Source organism: Ochotona princeps, chromosome 20 (genome assembly GCF_030435755.1).
Source record: "Ochotona princeps isolate mOchPri1 chromosome 20, mOchPri1.hap1, whole genome shotgun sequence".
NCBI lineage: Eukaryota > Metazoa > Chordata > Mammalia > Lagomorpha > Ochotonidae > Ochotona > Ochotona princeps.
In genome coordinates, this window is record NC_080851.1 from 22,652,716 (window position 1) to 22,672,993 (window position 20,278).

Here is a 20,278-nt window from a genome sequence, read left to right on the forward strand (position 1 = left end):
TAAATGATTCCAATCTTGCAAAGTTTCAATTGGATTCATGTCCTTATAAAAGTCATTTTTCTTTAGTTTGGTAATTGCAAGTTCAAAACAAAAGTGGACAGAGTGAAAACATTTAAAGCCAAACCTACAAAATGTTCCTGTTATTAATGCCATATATAACTCACTCAGTGTTATTGGTAAAGTCATTTTATGCTAACAGCACCAGCAATAAACTTGTAGAATGGCTCAAATGAAAAACAAAACTGTTCATTCCCGTCTGCTCTTGAGAGGGAGGAGCACTGCCACGTGAAGCAATCAGATGAAGACTTCTATTCCACTTGGTGAAATTAATAGCATCTTGATAAAGGTCAGATGGCTAATGACTAAACCCATGTCAATTTAATCACATAAAAATACAATATTTTCTTCTGATAACTTTATGAAGCCATGGCATTCATTAGGCTTAAGACTTCATTCAATAAGAAACAATACGATCTTTATGCAGCTGTTCATTCTGAGATATAAATAACCAGAATCCAGATAAGAGAATCATATTTACAGCCCAGCTATTATTTTTAAATTGTTGTTTTTCTCCTTAAATAAGTCAGCTGACTTTTTAGATTACTGGAAATCCTTGCACATTTTATCATGCCTCGGTCAGCAATATATTCTTGGCTTCACAAACATTGATGTTGAAAAATGAACATCTGGTCTTCCCTTTCCACCTCTCCTCCATCGTCCCCACTCGCTGCATGCCACCCCCAAAATAATCAACCTTCCTCACTTTGCTTCCCTGCCTTGAATAGCATTTGAATTTGGTAGATTGTACATGTTTCGAGAACCGATTTGAAAATATTTCCAGTTCTGAAATATTTTCTGACACATTTTATAAAAGAAAAGCAAGGATGATTCTGATGGGTTGGGTTACTTGGCAGCTAGCAAAGGGAATTATATCTCTGCCCAAAGTCTGAATCCCATTTCTCTCTTCTCACCTATTATGGATATTCTTTAAGCAGATTTTAACGGAAATCTCCTAGAAGGACATTTTAGATGCAGAGGTTTTTGAACCCCAGAAATGGAATGCAAAAACAATGTGCATGTGCTACGTGTTTTGCCTTTTTCTTGGCTTTCATCAGGTGAAATGATCTATAAGACTCATATTTTAAGAACTCTATTTGGTATTGTGGTTGAGATGCAGCTTGGGACAACTGCACTCCGTATCAGAGAGCACGGCTTCGAGTCATGGCTCTCCTTCTAATGCCAGCTTCCTGACAGTATGTACCCTGGGAGGCTTCGGTGATGGTGCAGGTGATTAGGTCTCTGCTACCAACTTGAATGACCTACACTGAGTTCCTGCCTCCAGACATCAGCCTAGCCTAGCCCAGCCCAAACTGTCTCAGGTATTCGGGAGGTAGGCCAGCAGATGGGAAGCCTGTCTTTCTGTCTCTTTGCCTTTTATATAGAAGTAACTTAAAATTAAACATCTGGCTTCTCAGTCTTGGGCCAGAATTTTGAGAGAAAAAAAAAGAAATAGTCACATTCCTAAATCATGAAGATTCATCACTTACTCATTATAAGCACCAGATTCCCTTCTTGGATGCCCACTGATTTTCACAGGGTAACTGAGACTGTGGATTAAAAATGTTCTAGAGCAAAGAGAAGGGGCAAATAATCCAAACCATTGGTGTGCAGATTACAAATCAGATTACTCACATTTCACTTAAATTCCTCTAGTACCTTTCTTTTCAAAGGTAATTCTTTTCTTTTTCTTGTTTTTTTTTTATATTTTCAAGATTTATGTATTTGAAAGTCAAAATTTCAGACAGTGAGGGTGGAAGGGAGCAAGAGATCAGTCTTCGATCTACTTGTTCACTCCCCAAATGGTTTCAGTGTCCAGCAGAAGCCAGGAGCCAGTACCTTCACTGGGGGCTCCCCTTTGGGCACAAGGGCTCAAGCAGTTCAGCCATCTTTCTCTGCTTTCCTAGACACATTAGCAGGGAGCTGAATCAATATTGCATTAAACATTCTTGGATAATTCTTAGCTCTCTTGCTGAAAGTGTCTTTGAAAGGCAAGATTTTAGTTGTACAACTTGTTTTCTAGTTTTCTAGCAACAGATTTTGCTGCAGTCATTGCAAAATATACACGATCCAGGATCTTTAGTAACAGTCACTAAATGTTTGGCTGAGAAGTGTATATCCATGGACTTTTCTAGGATCACTGAGATGGGAACAGAAGCTAATAGAATTTATTTCTGCTGTTTCATTCTAAAATCGGTCTGAGAACAGAAATGTGCTTTTTAAAGTTGAACTGAACTTCCACTTTTAGGAGACACTGTACGTTTTTGAGGAAACAAGAGTCGTGTGTCTGGGACCCAGCCTTCCCGTGTGGCTTCCAGTTTTTAAGATTTATCTCCCGAGTGCGGATTCCTGCTATACAGGAAGGACCTTAACATTTCTGGCCAAAGTGTACCACTTAGGTAAAGCCCACACTTACATACCTTTTAAAAATTTCTGAGCAATTAAATAATGAGCTAATAAGAAAGGTAACTACAGCATTTGCAAAATAAATAAATAAATTTGACCATTTTATCTCTCCTACTACAAAAATGAGATTTTTTTCCCTCCACATTTCTAAACCAACTTTCTTTTCTTTTCTTTTCTTTTTTTTTTTAAAATGCCTCATCTATTTTGTTTCAAGGCAAAGCCCTTGGAACCACTGGGTGAGTGTATATTGAATGTTTTACTTCTCTTCTGTGAGACAGCAAGAAGTTCATCCAAATAGAACCAAGCTCCTACCACATAAATCACTCTGAAAATCTGGTAACATTCCATGTGATTCAGTTAAATCCTTTTAAATTCCACATGAGAATTTACTTGCTTTTGGCATATTTCACCATATTAGGAGGAAAACCAGTCTCCAGGGACGTGGTGGTTAGTGAGAGTGGGCCCAAAGCAGATGTACTCCACTCAGTTTTATCAGCTTTGGCATTTTCTACCAGTGTATCTGTTGCTCAAAATTCCCTTTCTGTGTCCTTGATACTCCCTCTAGACCTCCCTCCTGCAAGGCTTTTAAAATGACAGACATTCCCTCTTTATTACTAAAGATAAAAAACTTCAATGCAACACATTAAGCTGACCCCAAGCTTCCATACTACCATAATCAATGAGCTTGAGGGCACATGAAGAGGTGGAGGAGAGAAGTAAGCCAACTTCTCTCCAGGCAGTGGCTAGGAGAAGCAAAGCAAATTTTCCTATCTGTCAATTTAGTCTGGTCTGGCAAGATTGGCCCATTGTACATTCTCTGGGCTGCAACGAATACCCACCTTCTGGAGGTGCTTGCTATTTTATCAGTAGTACAAATCCTAAACTGAACTTTAAGTCATAAAATATCTTTCCCATCTTTCACCTCTGGAAGTTTCATTATGTGAGCATTAATAAGCAAAGGACAGAAGTGAGATATGCTCTGTTCTAAGAAAACTCTACCATTTGTCCATGGGTATTCGGATTAGTAATATACCTTTTCCACCCAGGGATTCTTCCTTCAAGTATGTGTAAATGAAATGGAAGGAAGGAGAGAAGCGAAAGTCATAGATGAGATGCCATCTGTACTAATCTGTTTTCTGTGGATGCAGTACAATGCCTGAGGTAAGCCAACTTTACAAAGAAATGAGGTTTATTTAACTTAGAGTTCTGAACATTCAGAGATATGGCACTGGCATCAGTTTGCTCTGATGAAGACTTCATGATGGATGGCAGAAGTACATGTGAGTGGAAGGAACTCTACGGCCAAGCAGTAAGTCAGAAAGCAATTCAGGACCAGGCTCTCTCTGACAGCAATTGCCTGAGATTTCAGAAGATCCCAAAAGGAGTATCTTATCCCTTCCAAGAGTAGCTCCAGTGTGATCCAATTATCTTATACTAGGGCCCACTTCTTAAAGGTTCGATCATTTCTCATTTTCCTCATAGAGGACCAAGCTTCCAACACAGGAGACCTGGGGTTCAAACCACATCCAAACCATAGCACTGATATCATGACAAGAATTATCTCTCAAACGACTACATTGTGAAATCAACAAATGGCTAAGTACTGCAACTATTCTCCATTCCCAGGGATGCAAGGGTAAAAACCACACATAAAAATGTTGCCAAGGCTCTCTGCTGAAGGTTGTGTGGCAGTGTAGCTCTTCCAAGACCAGACTGGATTTTGGTCATCCCCATTCCTTGGAGGTTTTCATAAACCTGCCCTTTCAGACAGAAGGAGACAGAGGACAGAGTAAGACAAAAGAAGTTTTCAGTGTGTGACTTCTAACTTCATCATAACAAGCCCTCTAACAAGCCCTCTTCCCTTTCTTTCTACCTATTTCTGCCATAGACAATTTCCCAGAGCAGAGTTAAAGAATTTGTAAAACTTCTACATATATGTTTATTCTCTTTTAAAACACTCCATAGATTTTGTTAACTGAGAAAAGCAGAAAGTATTGCAACAGACTACATCAGGTGGGAAAGGCTCAGCTGACCCAGATGCCCCAGGCCCTATGCTGGGGATCATTCTGCCTTCCATTAGAACATGACCCTGTCCTGAGCCTGAGCCTATACGTTAAAGGTCAAGTCAGATCATTAACAGGCCATTTGCTGAGGAGGGGAAGAAAAACGTAAACTTAGAAGGATAAGAGTACACACAAAAATATGCCCATGAGTGCACAGTACTTGATACCTGAGTACACCCAGATAGAATAAAGAAAGCTGGAATCTGTGCCTGAATCCAAGCCTGCTGATTAGGACAGAATTTCTTCTTGAAAAGTTAGCTCTTAGGGTGAGCATTTAGCCTACTGGTTAACATCTGTATCCTTACATCACACTCCCTGGATAGAGACTTTGAAAAATGCAGGAGGCTCGGTTGCGGATGTGGGTGATGGTTCAAATAACTGGTTTCCTGCCACCCACATGGGAGCCTGAGTTGAATTCCCAGTTCCTGGAGGCTTGTTCAACGCTGGCCGTCACAAGCATTTAGAAAGAAAACCAGTGGATGGAAGTTTCCTGTCTCTCTCAAATCTCTCAAAGAAACAAATACATATTTTTAAGAATTTAGCACTTAGATTAACTTCCCCTACTCCAACTCTGTCCCAGGTGTTGCAAGAAATGGATTACCCTAAGGTCCATTTAACACCCACTGAGTATACATATTTAAATTCTAGGGCTCCAAGCCAAAATTCTCTAGTGAGCCACCTATCCTTTGTTAATTGAAAAAATAAACAGTTTCATAGCAATGTAATGGAGCACTTTTTACAGAAACTTCTTTTATATTAAGACTGCTTTGAGATTGTATGTTTCTGTATCCATTGTAACACAAAGACAAACTCAAGGATCTCACAAAGTAAGGAGAAGCTAATAGGACCCAAAATGTACTTTCTGTAAAAGCTACTGATGGGGATTTATGTTCATCCATCAGGTTCAAGAGCAGCCAAATCAAGGATGGTGAGAGAGCTGCAGAATCAAGGCTTGTGCATTCCGCACTGCCCTGAGGCAGAGCTCAACAGGGGAAGAGTGTGAGCAACACACGCACACCAGGCTACTGCCTCTCCTCTTTTGAGGTGGTGACAGCTTATGAAATCCTAACTGCTGCTGCTGATCCAATGGAAGCAGTCCATGCAATGTTACTGCCAACTCACTATTTCTCCATTAACTTATCTGCTACCACCTTGCACAGAGGAAAGAAGAGTTTTTCATTTATTTTTACTTGGTGTGAGTGGGGGAGGAAAGCTGGCACGTGCCTGTATAAACATGAGAATATTAAGTTGACCAGTTTTAAATAAGTGTGAAGGCCTCACTGAATGTTACCCTTCCTTCTCTGCCAGACTCTTTTAAAGGGGTCAAGAACACACACTCTCGGGCCAGTACCATGACTCAAAAGGCTAATCTACCACCCTTGGTAGAGGGTATCAGCATTCCATATGGGTGCAAGTCCATGTCCAAGCTGTTCCACTTCCCATCCAGCTCTCAGCTTATGGCCTGGAAAAGCAGCAGAGGATGGTCCAAGGCCTTGGGACTCTGCAGCCATATAGGAAACCCAGCTCCTGGCTCACAGCTTCAGATCATCTCAACACTGGCTGTTGCAGCTATTCGGAGAGTGAACCAGCAAATGGAAGACCTTCTGTATCTCTCTGTCTCTTTTTAAATTTGCTTCTCAAATTAAGAAAATCTTAAAATAATAGAACATACACTCTCAAGAGTTAAAAAGACATCTTCACTTGCAGCAAAATATGGGAGTACTTCAAAAAGTTTATGGAAAATAGAATTGAAATATAAGTTTATTTTGGTGCATAACTCTTCTGAAGTTCATCCATATGTTTTGCACAGTATTAATTTTTTAGAAACTTTCTGAAGACCTCCCATAAAAAAGCATAGTATATGCAGTATACATATGGGTGAACCAATCTGTCAACAGCCCACCATCAATAAACAGATGTTGTGCTCCAACCTGACAGTATCACATTCAAACAGAGACTTCTGCCTCTTAGGTGGGTAACTGTCTTCAGTCTCCCAGAAGCTGTACCTGAGCCAAAGATTGAAGTTCAAAAGAAAGATCAACAAAGAACTCCTAGGAAAAAATGGTAAACGATTGAGAAGTAGATTAGGGAAACTTCAGCAAAGTGATGTGATTTCATTTGAAGATCAGCTTCACTATGATCCTTAGGAGTTCTGAAGTTTTAACTGCAATTCAGAATTTGTCAAGTGGTAGAGGAAGCTACTGGGCTTTTGTACTTGCTCATGAGTTAGTCATCAGCCAGTGGGGGGAGCAACAGAAATAAGCTCCTTGGCACTTGGCACAGCTGAGGCAGCCTGGAGGTACCGCTCTCCAGACTTTGGCAAGCCATCAGCAGCAAGCAGCACCAAAGACAGGGATGAATGCAGTGCCCTGGTGAAGATGATCCCAAGGGATCTAGGCACAGGTACCAAGAGTGTCCACCACAGTGAATGTGGACATTTCTGAACTTCTATGAGCCTGTTTCCTTCTACAGAAAGTAGGATATCCATATTCACCCCACACAATGCTACTATGATAACAATATGGGGATACCATATGTACGATGCTGAGAACCCGACACAAAAGATTCCATTAAATACTGTCATTGTATGAGAGGTATTAAAAAGGTTTGTGAGAAATGTTTATTATGAAAAACAAAGCATCACAGATGTCATTTTATTTTCAACATGCATGGTTCTATTTTTCCATGAACTTTTTGGAGTGGCTTCCTATTCTCTGGATGGATACGAACTCAACAAAAGCAGGGATAACATCCCCTTCGTTGTCATTGTGCCTCCTCCCCTAGGAAAATGCCAGACACAAAGCCTGCAATGAGAACCTGCACAGCCTTATGGCAAGAACAACAGCAGGGAGTGTCTGTGGCTTTGTCAAAATGAGAAATCTAAATTTCATTAGGACAACACAGCAAGCCTGTGGCAATTCAGAAATTCCGCACTTGACTAAAGGAAAAAGCAGAGTTGTAATGTAGACAAAGAGAAGCTCATGACGGTGATCATTGGGACTTCCTAAAATGACTGTCACTAGCAAAGTCAAAATCCTGTTCCTCCAAGGTTATCAACGGACTGTCTAGTCAGAGTCCAGTGCTTCTTATGATCTTGGGTCTTAGGACTTCTCTCCATTTTTAAAAAGTACCAAGAACTTCAAAGAGCTTCATTCATGTGGGTTATGGATTGCATTAAATATCAAACTGTAAAAAATTTTAAAGATATCAATTGTATAATTTTAAAGTAATAATAATTACAGGTTAGGTAACATATTTCATTTAAAATTAACTATATTTCCTGAACACTGCAACAATAATGGCATTGTTTGTATATTTTAACACATTTTGTTTAGGGCTTAATATTGACAGATGAGTCCTCTGATTCTATATTCAGTACTTTGTACTGCATTGTTCTGGTTAAAGCACACCAAGGAAACACAGTCTCACGTACTAATGTAGTTAAAAAGGGGGGGCATTCATAATTTTTAATCTTTTGTATAACCGTTTTTCTTTGAGTTTCCTAAGGGTGAATTGCAGTGTACAATTTTTTAAAAAAGATTTATTTTTATTGGAAAGTCAGATATAAAGAGAGAAGGAGAGACAGGAAAATCTTCCATCTGATGATTCACTCCCCAAGTGACTGCAACAGCCAGAGCTGCACCGATTAGAAACCAGGAGCCAGGAGCCTCTTCCTGGTCTCCCATGTGAGTGCAGGGTCCCAAGGCTTTGGGCTGTCTACTCCTGCTTTCCCAGGCCACAAGCAGGGAGCTGGATGGGAAGCGGGGCAGCTGGGACATGAACTGGCACCCATATGGGATCCTGGCAAGTGCAAGGCAAGGTCTTTAGTCGCTAGGTTACTGAGCCAGGCCCCATTTTAAGTACACCTTTTATCCACATATGATTTTACAACATAACACATTGGAAAATATTACATTAAGTTATGCAAATCTTCCTAATGTTGATACTTTCCATTAAGCAGTATTTTAAAAATTTCATTTATTAATGCTACTACTCATATTATTATAAAACTTTATTAAGTATTGATAAACAACTTGCAATGAAAAACAACTTTTCCAAAACTCGATTTTCAGATCAGAGCTCAAACCTGTTAACCATTTCTAGTTGTAGTTGCCCCTGAATGTGGAAGTGGTCGCTGATCCTCCCACCGGGTTAGGGATGACCCAGAAGAACATCATTTCCTCCCCAGCAGAGCCTCATTCTGTGAGCTTTTCTTCTTTCATCACCAGATCTTCAGGACCCAACTATGTCTTCCACTTCCCTGCCCTGATAGTCTTATGCACCGATGTGACTCGGGGGAAATGATTGAATAAATCTCCAGGAATATAGAAGGTGTGCCCATGGAAGTGTATTTCATATTCTTGGACAGACTGTATAATAATGTAAGTTCACACGTGTTCTTAAAAATGTAAGCAAAATTGAAGTCTCCTACAAAATAGTGGGGGTGGTTCACATGGTTTGATGCCAAAAGAGGTATCAAAGAATAAAGGTCAAGGACTTTGAAATCAAAGGGTTGGATTTACACTGGGACAGACGGCAGTCTTCACCAAGCAGGCAACAGAGTGGGAAGGTCGCCCACAGCATGTGCAATAATACTGTATGTTGTGGGAGAGACAAGAAAAATAGAGAATACCCCTCCCCTCAAAGGGAAAAAAAATCCTAGCAGAGACGATCAAAAGATGACAGAGAAGTTATGAAATAATAGCAGAGCTTTTTTCAGTAGTTAAAGATAGGAAAGGGGCAGGATTGGTAGACTGAACCAGAGGAGAGTGCAGCTGGCTCTACAACAAAGACACCCGCCTGGGAGATTGGCTGTGCAGAAGTGATCTACTCCCTAAACTCCCTGCAGGCTTGCCCTACCTCCTGGCTCCAACTTCTCTCACGCTCCCAACCTCACTTTTGCAATAGTAGTATGTCTCTGGCTTGAGCTACGGCTTCGCTGGAGAAGGCTTTCCCTTCCCCAGATATTTCCTGCTCATCTTCCAGAAGCCCTGGCTGACCTCTTCTGCAGGGTCAAATTTCCAACCAACTCCAATTTCTTCACTAGGATGCTTTTGTCCACAAGTTGGACCTCTCTGTCCACGAACCATGATTAAGTAGTAATTTCTAATAAATCAAGGTGATTGGCAGAATGAACCAGAAGTGAATTCCAAGGTGAGAAAATATCACCAAATGCCCTTTGCTGTGCCTGGTACACCTTCTCCCTGATAGGTGCCTAGCTGACATCCTGAGCTCCCACACATCTGCTCAGATGTCATCTCCTCTTGGGGTCCTCCTCTAACTACCCAATTAAAATTACAGCCACACACCTGCAACACTCCCTAAAGCCTTTTTATGTTTTAGGTTTTTTTTTTTTTTTTTCCCCATCTCCCTTCTCTACTTCTAATGTACTCTATAATTTAATTATCCATTTTGATAAAAGGCTGTCTCTCTCTACCAGAAGGCAGCCTTTATGAGCTCAGGGATTTTGATCTCTTATTCACTACCAAGTCTCCAGCATCCAAAACCATGTCTTGTGTACAGCAGCCACTCAGTAAATACTCATGGAGAGACTGAATCCAAGAAAGATTGGGTAGAGGGTGCTTCCTTGAGGTTGTGGAGTGTATTTCACATTTCTTGGTATTGTCCCTCTGTTTTCCAAGTCTGTCAAGGTAGGCAGTCACTGAGATGATGTTTTGATCCTGGGAGATTATCTAGACTAGAGCGCTTGACATCATTTTGGTGTTTGGTGTCCCAGAGGTGAAGCAGTAACAGGAGACTGTGTTTCCAAGACTCTGTCACTCTTAGCGACATCACACAACCACCCACGGAATGCCAACTCATGATACTATTAAGGGACCTGGAGAAAATACCGTTTCCATTTCCAAACAAACAAATAATACAGGGCTTCTGCTGTGGAAAATACCCATCAATCAGGAACAGAATGTGGCGTGGTTTGCTTATATTCCTATAACCTATGTTTCTGGGTATTTGCTAATTTTTATCCATTATAAATAGCTAGTTGATGAGCATTTTAGGATATAATTCTTTCACATTTAGCTTAAGCCTTTATGGAGAATACCTAAAGGCTTGAGTATTGAATCAGAATTTATGAATCTTTTTAAGACTCTTGGTACATAGTTCCAAAATTCTCCCCGCCCCCCTCATAAAAGAATTAAGTATCAAGGAGAAACACATAAATTTATCCTGTGGGTATTTTACTCCATATAGATGAATACCAGTGTTTAAGATAGGCAGGAATAATTTCCACCCAGAATCCAAAGTCATTGAGAGACACCTTAACTTATTCATAACTATATATCTATAGCCAAGTCACAATTGATACTCTATGGATATTTATTCAATATATGAAATAATAATAAAATGCATAAATAATTTTTATGATCAATTCATTTTTTATTTTAAATTTTAAAATGCAATTTAAAATGTTCAATTTCACTTCTATTTTGCAAATATTCTCTTCATCATAATCAATTCTTTGGCCATGAATTTCATAGCCATTTTTTGATAAATTAATACTCATTTTTGTTCTATATTAAGCATTACAAATTATAGCTATTATGATTCCAGATTTTAGTCTGTATTTATTTACACCAATCAAATTCAACTTACTGTTTAATTGTGCAAATCTAAATTTTGAAAGATTTTCATTTTTCCATCAATTTCAATCAAAACCAATGCCACCATGTATAGTTTAATTATAAATGATGTATTTTACTTCTCATGGAAGTTCTTTATATATTATTTTAGTAAATATATTGTATGAAATAAATAACTTGGTCTTTTGTATTTATTTCTTAGCTTAACTAATAAAATTGTTAGCAGTTCTTCTCAGACATTTGGTCACTCTATATTAAAAATAGACTCAAAGGTCTTTTTTCTCAACTTTGATGAATTTTGATATGTGCCATGGTTGAATTAACCCATTCTTGATTAAGATAGAAAGAGTGTAAACAATAGATTAAAATGTCCTATTTGAAATTAGAAAAGCCCCAATGCAAAATGTTAAACCTTGGCTAGATACGGAAGAAGAATTAAGATCTGCTGCCAAAAATAAGAGATTCTGGCTGTTTTCACATTACTACCTTTCCTCACAATAATACCTTCAACATCTGACCATGTGGATAGTCTCAACTCCTGTCTTATATCCCATTTTTTTTTAAAGACTTATTCATTTTATTACAGCCAGATATACACAGAGGAGGAGAGACAGAGAGGAAGATCTTCCGTCCGATGATTCACTCCCCAAGTGAGCCCCAACGGGCCGGTGCGCGCCGATCCAAAGACGGGAACCTGGAACCTCTTCCGGGTCTCCCACGTGCGTCCAGTGTCCCAATGCATTGGGCCGTCCTCGACTGCTTTCCCAGGCCACAAACAGGGAGCTGGATGGGAAGTGAAGCTGCCGGGATTAGAACTGGCGCCCATATGGGATCCCGGGGCTTTCAAGGTGAGGATTTTAGCCGCTAGGCCATGCCGCCGAGCCCTTGTATCCCATTTTTTACACATTTTTACTGACCAATTGACAACACTTCTTTTAAAAAATATTTATTTATTTTTATTTGAAAAGCAGACTTACAGAGAAGAAGAGAGACAGAGAAAAAGATCTTCCACCCAGCTGTTCATTTCCCAAATGGCCTGAATGGCCAGTGCTAAGCTGATTTGAAGCCAGGAGCCAGGAGCTTCTTCTGGATCTCCTGTGTGGGTTCAGGGTTCCAAGGCTTTAGTTCACCCTTTGCTGCTTTCCTAGGCCACAAGCAGGAAGCTGGATGGGAGGTGGAGCAGTCAGGACATGAACTGGTACCCATATCAGATGTCAATCGTTCATGTGGAGGATTAGCCATTTGAGCAATAGCGTCAGCTCCCAACACTACTTTTCAAATTCTTTTTGTATAAAATGTAGTTTTGGGGTCAAATAACATTACTTTCTTTCAATTTTTTTGTAAGACACATTGAGAGCTTTTCCAATGCTTTTTCCATTTTAACTTTTGCTTCCAGTTCTATCAGATGATTTCCCTTGAAAATTTTTCAGATTTTGTGCAGTTTTTACCCAAGCTCCCATTCTGTGCTGCACATTGTTCTAAATACTGAGAACACAGAGGTCAGCATGATAACAATTCCTGTGCTCCTGAAGCTTAACATTGACTCATTACTCAGGGCTTCGTTGTTGTTTACAAATAAATTTGCACCTGTATCTGTGCCATTGTCAATTTTCTGTTTTTGAGGTCACAGTTCCTAACAAGTTCAGTATTTCTGGCAAATCTGACTGATTTAATTTTTGTTAAGAATCCTTGGTTCTTCTATCAGGCTGGCTTTTTTCCTTCTGTCTGTATCTTGCCATGTACAATTTTAGTTGTTGACAGTTTTATTTCATGCTGATTATTTCTACCAAGTATAATTTTTTCCTGAGCCAATTCTTGTAGTATCCAATATGATCAACATGACATGAACCTTTAGACAGGTTTTCATTTATAACAAGTTTTATGACTTGCATCTTTAGCCATTGTAAATTTTATTTTGTGCTGATTGTTTCTACTAAGCCAAAAACTCTTTTTCTTTCCGAGAAACCTAGCAAAAATGCCCTTTGGGTCAAACTTATAAGGTCAAAATTTCAAAATGCAAAAGAAGAGAAAAATTCCTTGGTAGAAATGATATGCCAAAAACTTAAGACTTCTTTTTTTTGAAAGGCCACAAAGAGAAAACTTTGAGAACATGTGAAGAGCCGTGGTTACTTAGAATGGCATTGCTTATATTTTAGAATGGCACATAAATTACCAGGAACGGTGATAAAACGTGGATCCTGGTTTGGTGGGTGTATGCCTGGCCTCAGATGCTTTCTACCAACTTCCCAGGTGACGCTAAGCTGCCAGTCCAAAGGCTGAAGAGCCAGGAGTTAGAGTGTGTGTAGTCTGTGGTCCAGCAGACCTGGGCTCAAGCCGTTCAGTAACTAATTTTGGGGGAGTTGCTTGACGTGTGAGTCTGGTTTCATTCATTTGTAAAATAAAAACGGTAATAAAATTACCTGTGTAGGAGATTTGCCGTCAGGATCAAAGGAAATGATTTATGCCAAATGCTCAGCACACAGTCTGGAACCTAGTAAAGGGCCAACAGCAACCCTTGTTAACTGGGGACAAGCACAGGACAAGTGCAGGGAATGAATGGTAAGTGCTCCACGTGGTCTAGCTCATGGCTACTCCAAGTGTGGTCCAGGGACCAGTGAGGCTCATGGCAAAGCAGAACTACAGACTTGCTAAGAGTCTGCCTGCGGAGCAGGGCGTCCCTGGAGACCCATGTGTATGTCACGGCTGGAGGCTTCTGGCACTGAATGTAAAGACAGGAGCAAGAGCCAAGTCTGAAAAAGCATACCCGAGCCTGATTGACCTCCTGAGGCTCTGGAGCCTTTGCTCAGAGGGCTGTGGAGTGGCAGACGTCCCCTTCCTTCCCACGTCCATCCCCTGCTCCTCTTCCACCTCACACTCAGACTTTGTGAATCAAATACTGATCCTTGTCAAACCATACTCAAGGCGAAGCTTTAGCCAGACAGCCAAGTGGATGGACACAGTAATGTGCCATCCCCACGAGAGATGAAAGGGAATGAGATAATGCACGTGTTGCTTAGAAGAGAACTGGCAGTACCTAATAAGCACTCAATTAGTTTGAGAGTTAACTACTTCGATCTAGCCTAGTCATCTAGGCCAACATTTTCACCAGGTAGTGCATGAAAAGACACTTGCAGGACCAATAGTTAACATGTTTTGGTGCCCAATTTGCAGATGGACTTTTTGTTTTTATATTGGAAGATTTATTTTCTTTATATTGCAAAGTCAGATATATATATATATAGAGAGAGAAGGAGAAACAGAGAGGAAGATCTTCCATCCCATGATTCACCCCCCAAGTGACCGCAACAGCCAGAGCTGCGCCGATTCGAAGCAAGCAGCCCAGAGCCTCTTCCGGGTCTCCCACATGGGCGCAGGGTCCCAAGGCTTTGGGCCGTCCTCGACTGCTTTCCCAGGCCACAAGCAGGGAGCTGGATGGGAAGCAGGGCAGCTGGGACATGAACTAGCACCCGTATGGTATCCTGGCGCGTGCAAGGCGAGGACTTTAGTCCCTAGGCTACTGCGCCAGGCCCGCAAATGGACTTTTTAAAAAGTTCTCACATGGTAAAACTAAACCTTTGCCCACCCTGTGTTCTTTACTCCTGAGTCCCTCCCCCATTTCCTGTTCTCTGGAGGAATGGTGTCTTGGATACCTGGAGGTGGTCATAGCTCATGTAGAGGGGCACGTAGGTACTTGGGTAGGTAGTTTTATGTTGGCTAAAAACTCCCTTGGAAGAATGGTTCAGCCCTTCTTCTGTTGTCCCGCTCCATCTCCACCCTCTACCCCTCAAGGTCTATTTCAGAACAAGGAAGAGGGTGGCCTTTGAACGCGGTGTAGGTTCTCCCTCCCCACACCACAGCACGATTGGTTCAGCTCTTTGGGGAATTTTGTGGATGAAAGCAGATGAGAGAAGAGCATGGCCAGTGTACTGTTGGGGGCCTAAAGTCCTTCTGAAGGGGCAGAGTCCACTGTCCACTGAAACCTGCCGGGGTCCTGCCGCTTAGGAGGTGTAACATGGGGTCTTCAGGCAGCATCTCTGTCAGCTGTCTTCAAACAGAAGCTAACACGGGTAGGATTAGCAGCAGCTGAGCCCACAGGTGAAGAGGGTTGCTTTGCATCAGAGGCCCCGAGAGCACTTTTCCAACACAAGCCTCAGATTTGGGAGGTGAGCGCTCTGCAGGACGCAGGTGCTGGATGCTGGGATGTAGCAGGATACCTGGGGCTCTCTGAGCCAGCATTGGCTTTGGAACGCCACGTGGGCTCCTTCTAAGTGTTCCGCTCACCCCGCATGTTCTCCTGGTGGTTCAGAGGCTGAAATGCTCTGACAAGCACAAGCAGCAAAGTCTGTTGAACTTTAAGGCTCCTTCTGTTTAAACATATTTGGCATTTATTGTTTTGTTTTTGTTTTTTTTTGTTTTAGGCCAAACACAGGAAGTTAACTGCAAAATAAACCACCCACTCCTTCCACACATACTCTCTGGTGTTTTGTACATGGATGCCTTGTCACTGGTTCCAGAAAATGAATATATAGACAGCATAAAACAAAACTGTATCATGCGTCGTACTCTGATGGATCTGTTGTTGGAAGAGGAACCAGAATTCAGAATGCAAGAAGTGGAGCTGCGATAGGAACCCTGTTTAATCCCACACTAAGCACTGCATTTTCAACAAGGACCTTTTCTTGATTTCTTCATGAATACCCAACTTCCCCCATGTTCATCAGTAATTCACTGTCAAAATGTGACATCAGCAGACTTTGCATAAAAACACATGTCAGATAATGAAGGCTTTGGTTCTACTGGGGTCCTTTGAAATGGCAGCCCTTAAAAAATAAGATGAAAAATCTCTACTGAAGTTTCCAGTTGATGAATAAGGTTTTGTACTTATGCACATGAGGCATTCTACAGAGAAAGATGTCAAATTGCATTCCCAAACTAGGCTCAGGGTAAACATCGCCACTTTCCTGGTGAGTAGATTATAGCATTACATTTGGGCTGGCCGATGTGGCTTTAGAGGTCATGACTTACAATGTAAAGTATCTTAACCTTTGATGAAAGGTTTCAAAAGAAAAAAATAGTGTTGATCACCTCCCAGCTATTTTGTTCTATTGAGAATGTCTTTTATTTTCCATATTATGAAGCCCTGATGACTCTAAAGGGATTACCTCTGCTCCCTCTGCCCTCCTTACTCGCCCACCCCCATTTACCCAAGCTCTTAGAGAGAGTAAACAACTCCCAGGGATGAGTGATGTCTGGCCCACGGGCTGTATAAGACCCACAAAATCCTTAGGTCTGACCCTGCCAAGGCAACAGTAGGCAGAACTCAAAATTTACTACATGTATAGCAGGCTAATTTTTAAGTTGATAATTTCATATGATGTGCCACTGATGTTATAAATATCCTTAGCAGAAAAAAAAAAAAAAAGGTTCCCTACTCCTGTAAGTACAAGCCAATCAACTCCAGGCCCACATGCCAACAGCCTCCTCTACTGGGCTCTCAAACTTGGGACTATCATATACCTAGCCTATGCCCCACGCCCCATCCCCAGGTTCGGATTGCAGACAGCTTGCCATAGAGACTGTGCCACAGGAACTACTGGAATTAATTCAAACTAGCACCTGGCAAGCCTGCTTATCAGGCCTCCCCTGTCCTTCTTATGAGTGTTGCTCTAAACTGGGCTGTTCCACTTACCACCCAACTCCCTGCTGCTGTCCTAGTAAAGCAACAATGGCCTTGGTACTTTGCACCCATGTGGGAGACCGGAAGAAGCTCCTGGCTCCTGCTTTCAGACTGGCTCAGCTCTGGTCACTGGGGACATCTGGGGAGTGAAGCAATGGATGGGAGATCTCTCTGTCTCTCCCTCTCTCTGTAACTCTGACTTTAAAACGAAGTAAATCTCTCTCTTAAGTGTATACCCACTCCTAGCAATATACCCAGAGGAAATAAAAACTGCATATGAGAAGGGGATCTGTACTCCTATGTTTATAGCAGTGCAATCTACAACAGCAAAGACATGCAAACAATCCAGATGCCCATCCAAGGAGGAGTGGTTAAAGAAACTGTGGTACATCAACTCCATGGAATATTATTCAGCCATTAAAAAGAATGAAATCATACCATTTACAACTAGATGGTCCCAACCAGAGACCATCATCCTTAGTGAAACAAGTCAAACCCAAAAGGACAAATACTGCATATTCTCTCTGATATAAGGAAACCATCATGCAAATCAGGCTTTTGTATTTTCTTTTTATCACCCATACGTTGAACACTCAGTGGCACATTTTTTTCAGCTGAGACACACTTTTTTTTTTTTCATTTTGTCTTTGCTTTAACTTCATATCTGTTTTCCACCTTATCTTGTGGCTTCTCAATGGAATGTATAGTGATGGAGTAATAGAGACTACCATATCCAGATGTGAAGATACAATGCAGCATACATCCCTACTTCCAAATCAAAGATGGACTCCCAATGAGGCTGTTGGACATACCTAGACAATGCGATGCTGGACCATCTGACATTGTCTGTACCAGCAATTTGGGGCGCACTTAAATAACAGACTGATGGAACTATAACTTGTTATGAAGGACTATACTATTGTAACAATATGGGGAAAATCAGGGGGAGGCAATTTTTGGGGGGTGATCCCAGACCCTACATAATTGTACCACAAAATTCAAAATGAAAAAAGGAAGTGTTTATTTGAATGACAAAGGGGGAGAGAGAGAGAGAGAGAGAGAGAGAGAGAGAGAGAGAGAAAGAGAGAATTTTGCTTTAGCTGCCTCACTCCGTAAGTGCCTACATCAACAAGCTTAACCCAGAAACCAGGAAGCGGATACACATCTCCCATGGCGGGCTTGGGGACTAACCATCTTTTGCAGCTCCCCAGTGTGCACATTAGCAGGGAGCTGGATTGGAAGTGAAGGTGGGACTTAACCCCAGGCATTCTGATATAGAATTCAGGCATTGCACATAGTGGCTTAGCTTGCTGTACCACAACAAACAACTCCCACAGTTTTTTTTTTTTTTTTCAATGTTAAATTTGTATCATGGGATCTGGGAACATCTGAGGTAATTTCCCGCTGTGGGATTTTCCTCTTTAACTACATATTCCTCACAATCCTCCACCTGGAAAGCCAAGCTTAATCCTGTTCTTCAATATCCACATACTTAAGGGCAATAGGGTGTGTTGGTGAAAAGTCAGTCTCAGAGTCCCAGCCCCAACATCTGGGGAACACACGTTTCAACCTTCGGTTTCTTTATCTATGAAGTGGAGAAAAGAATAGAATGAGATAACTTGTGATTTTTAAAAAAATATTTATTTATTTTATTTGAAATGTAGAGAGACAGAAATTTTCCATCTGCTGATCTACCCCTCAAATGCCCACAATAGCCAAAGATGGGCCAGGCCAACATCAGAAGCTTAAAACCCAATTCAGCTCTCAAATATGAATGGCAGCAACCCAGATACTTGAGCCACCTGCAACTGCCTCCCGGGCTGGAAGCAGAGTGGGGTCCTGAAGCCGGGCACTGTTGTATGGGATGTTGGCATCCTGCAGTGCAGCAGATACCCATCTCTGAGTGAGATAATACGGAGAGAGCACTTAACACATCTGCTCGGTACAAACTAAGCATTCCATCCATGATTTTCTTTTCACCCTTCTAGTCTCGGGTTAAATTAATGATCTCTGCTAGGAGAATGCCTGTCTGACCTAAAATCCATATGTTTGACGGGTTCTCATAAGCTTTCTGTTCATCTATTATAATCCTCAGCACTGTATTTCAATTTTGTGTTTAATGCCCTCCTGATGAACTGTTTTTGTATGATTATTTCATAAGATTTGGCATTCACAGATACACATATTTGCATATATGCATACGTAGATGCTAGTTTCCTGTACACATCTTAATATATATCTGAAAAATACATGTATACATAGTATGAGGGTCCTTCAAGAAGTCTGAGAATGGGACTGAAAAATAAGTTTGTTTTGGTGGCAAAAATCTCAATATCCATGCACAGCTGTTTCAGAACTTTTTGCAGACTGCTCATATATCCTCCGTGTGTTAGTAGTGCTCAGTTGTTGGAGGAGCAAATGAGCAATCAGAAAAGGGTCTCCGATTTCTCCAAGAGTTGCAAAACCCAGTGGCAAAGCTGGACACATTGATGAGGAATTAAGCCCTTCCAAATTACTCTATTCCTTGTCAAAACTTCTGCAACAAATAGTTAGGGAAACACCATTCTCTCCAGACCTCTGCCTGCCTCCAAAATTTCCCTGCAGAAAACACCATAGCCCTTTTAGTGTTTAATTAACAAATCCCCCTTCAGAATATTCTAGCACTTAAAAGCAGCTTTCATTCATCATATTTTCCCTACCTACCACTCTACCGTTCACAATTTTTCATTATGAAGCTGAGAGGGAGGGAGAGGATGGAAAACTCTCCTGTTTCCTTTTCCTCAACATATAGTATTTCTCCCAAGCACCTCTGCCAAAAGTGGCACCTCACAAGATCTAAGAGGGGAACAAGAGCCAACCACTGCCAAGACAACCACGGATAAAACCACCCATCTTGGCCACACATTCTCCAGAACACAAGCAGGGCACTGGATTCTTCAGTCTGCCATTCGATGCAAGCAGATCCAGAGCGATATGGGCTGGTTTCATGGAAACACTCCATTACTTGGAATTGTTGCTCTGACAGTGGCCACCCTGTTTGAGTTGCTGGGTCATTCGAAGGTCATGGAGAGGTTGCATGTTCCCCGGAGTCTCAGCGCAGAGGCCGAGGCAGGGCCTCCCCCTCCCGCTCCGGAGGGCAAAGCCTGGGCTGGCTGGACTCACAGCCATGGGCGCCCTGCCTGCAGCCCACCTCCTTGCCTCCCCTTCCTTCACCAGGCGGCTCCAGATGGTAATCATTTTCATGTTTTCCCAGTTAGGTTTGGAACTGAACCAGTGTCAGCATCCCCTCCCCGCCCCCGGCCCCCCTGGAAGAAGGACTGTTCAGGGTCAGCTGCGTGGTTTGCTACTGAGGCTCTCTGGAGCCCTGACCTTGGTGTCCAAGCATTCAGGACACCTATGAGTGGTCTGTGTTCAAGCATAGCCCACAGTGCCCCACAAGGAGGACAGCAAGTCTTACTTTTCATCATTTTAAAAAA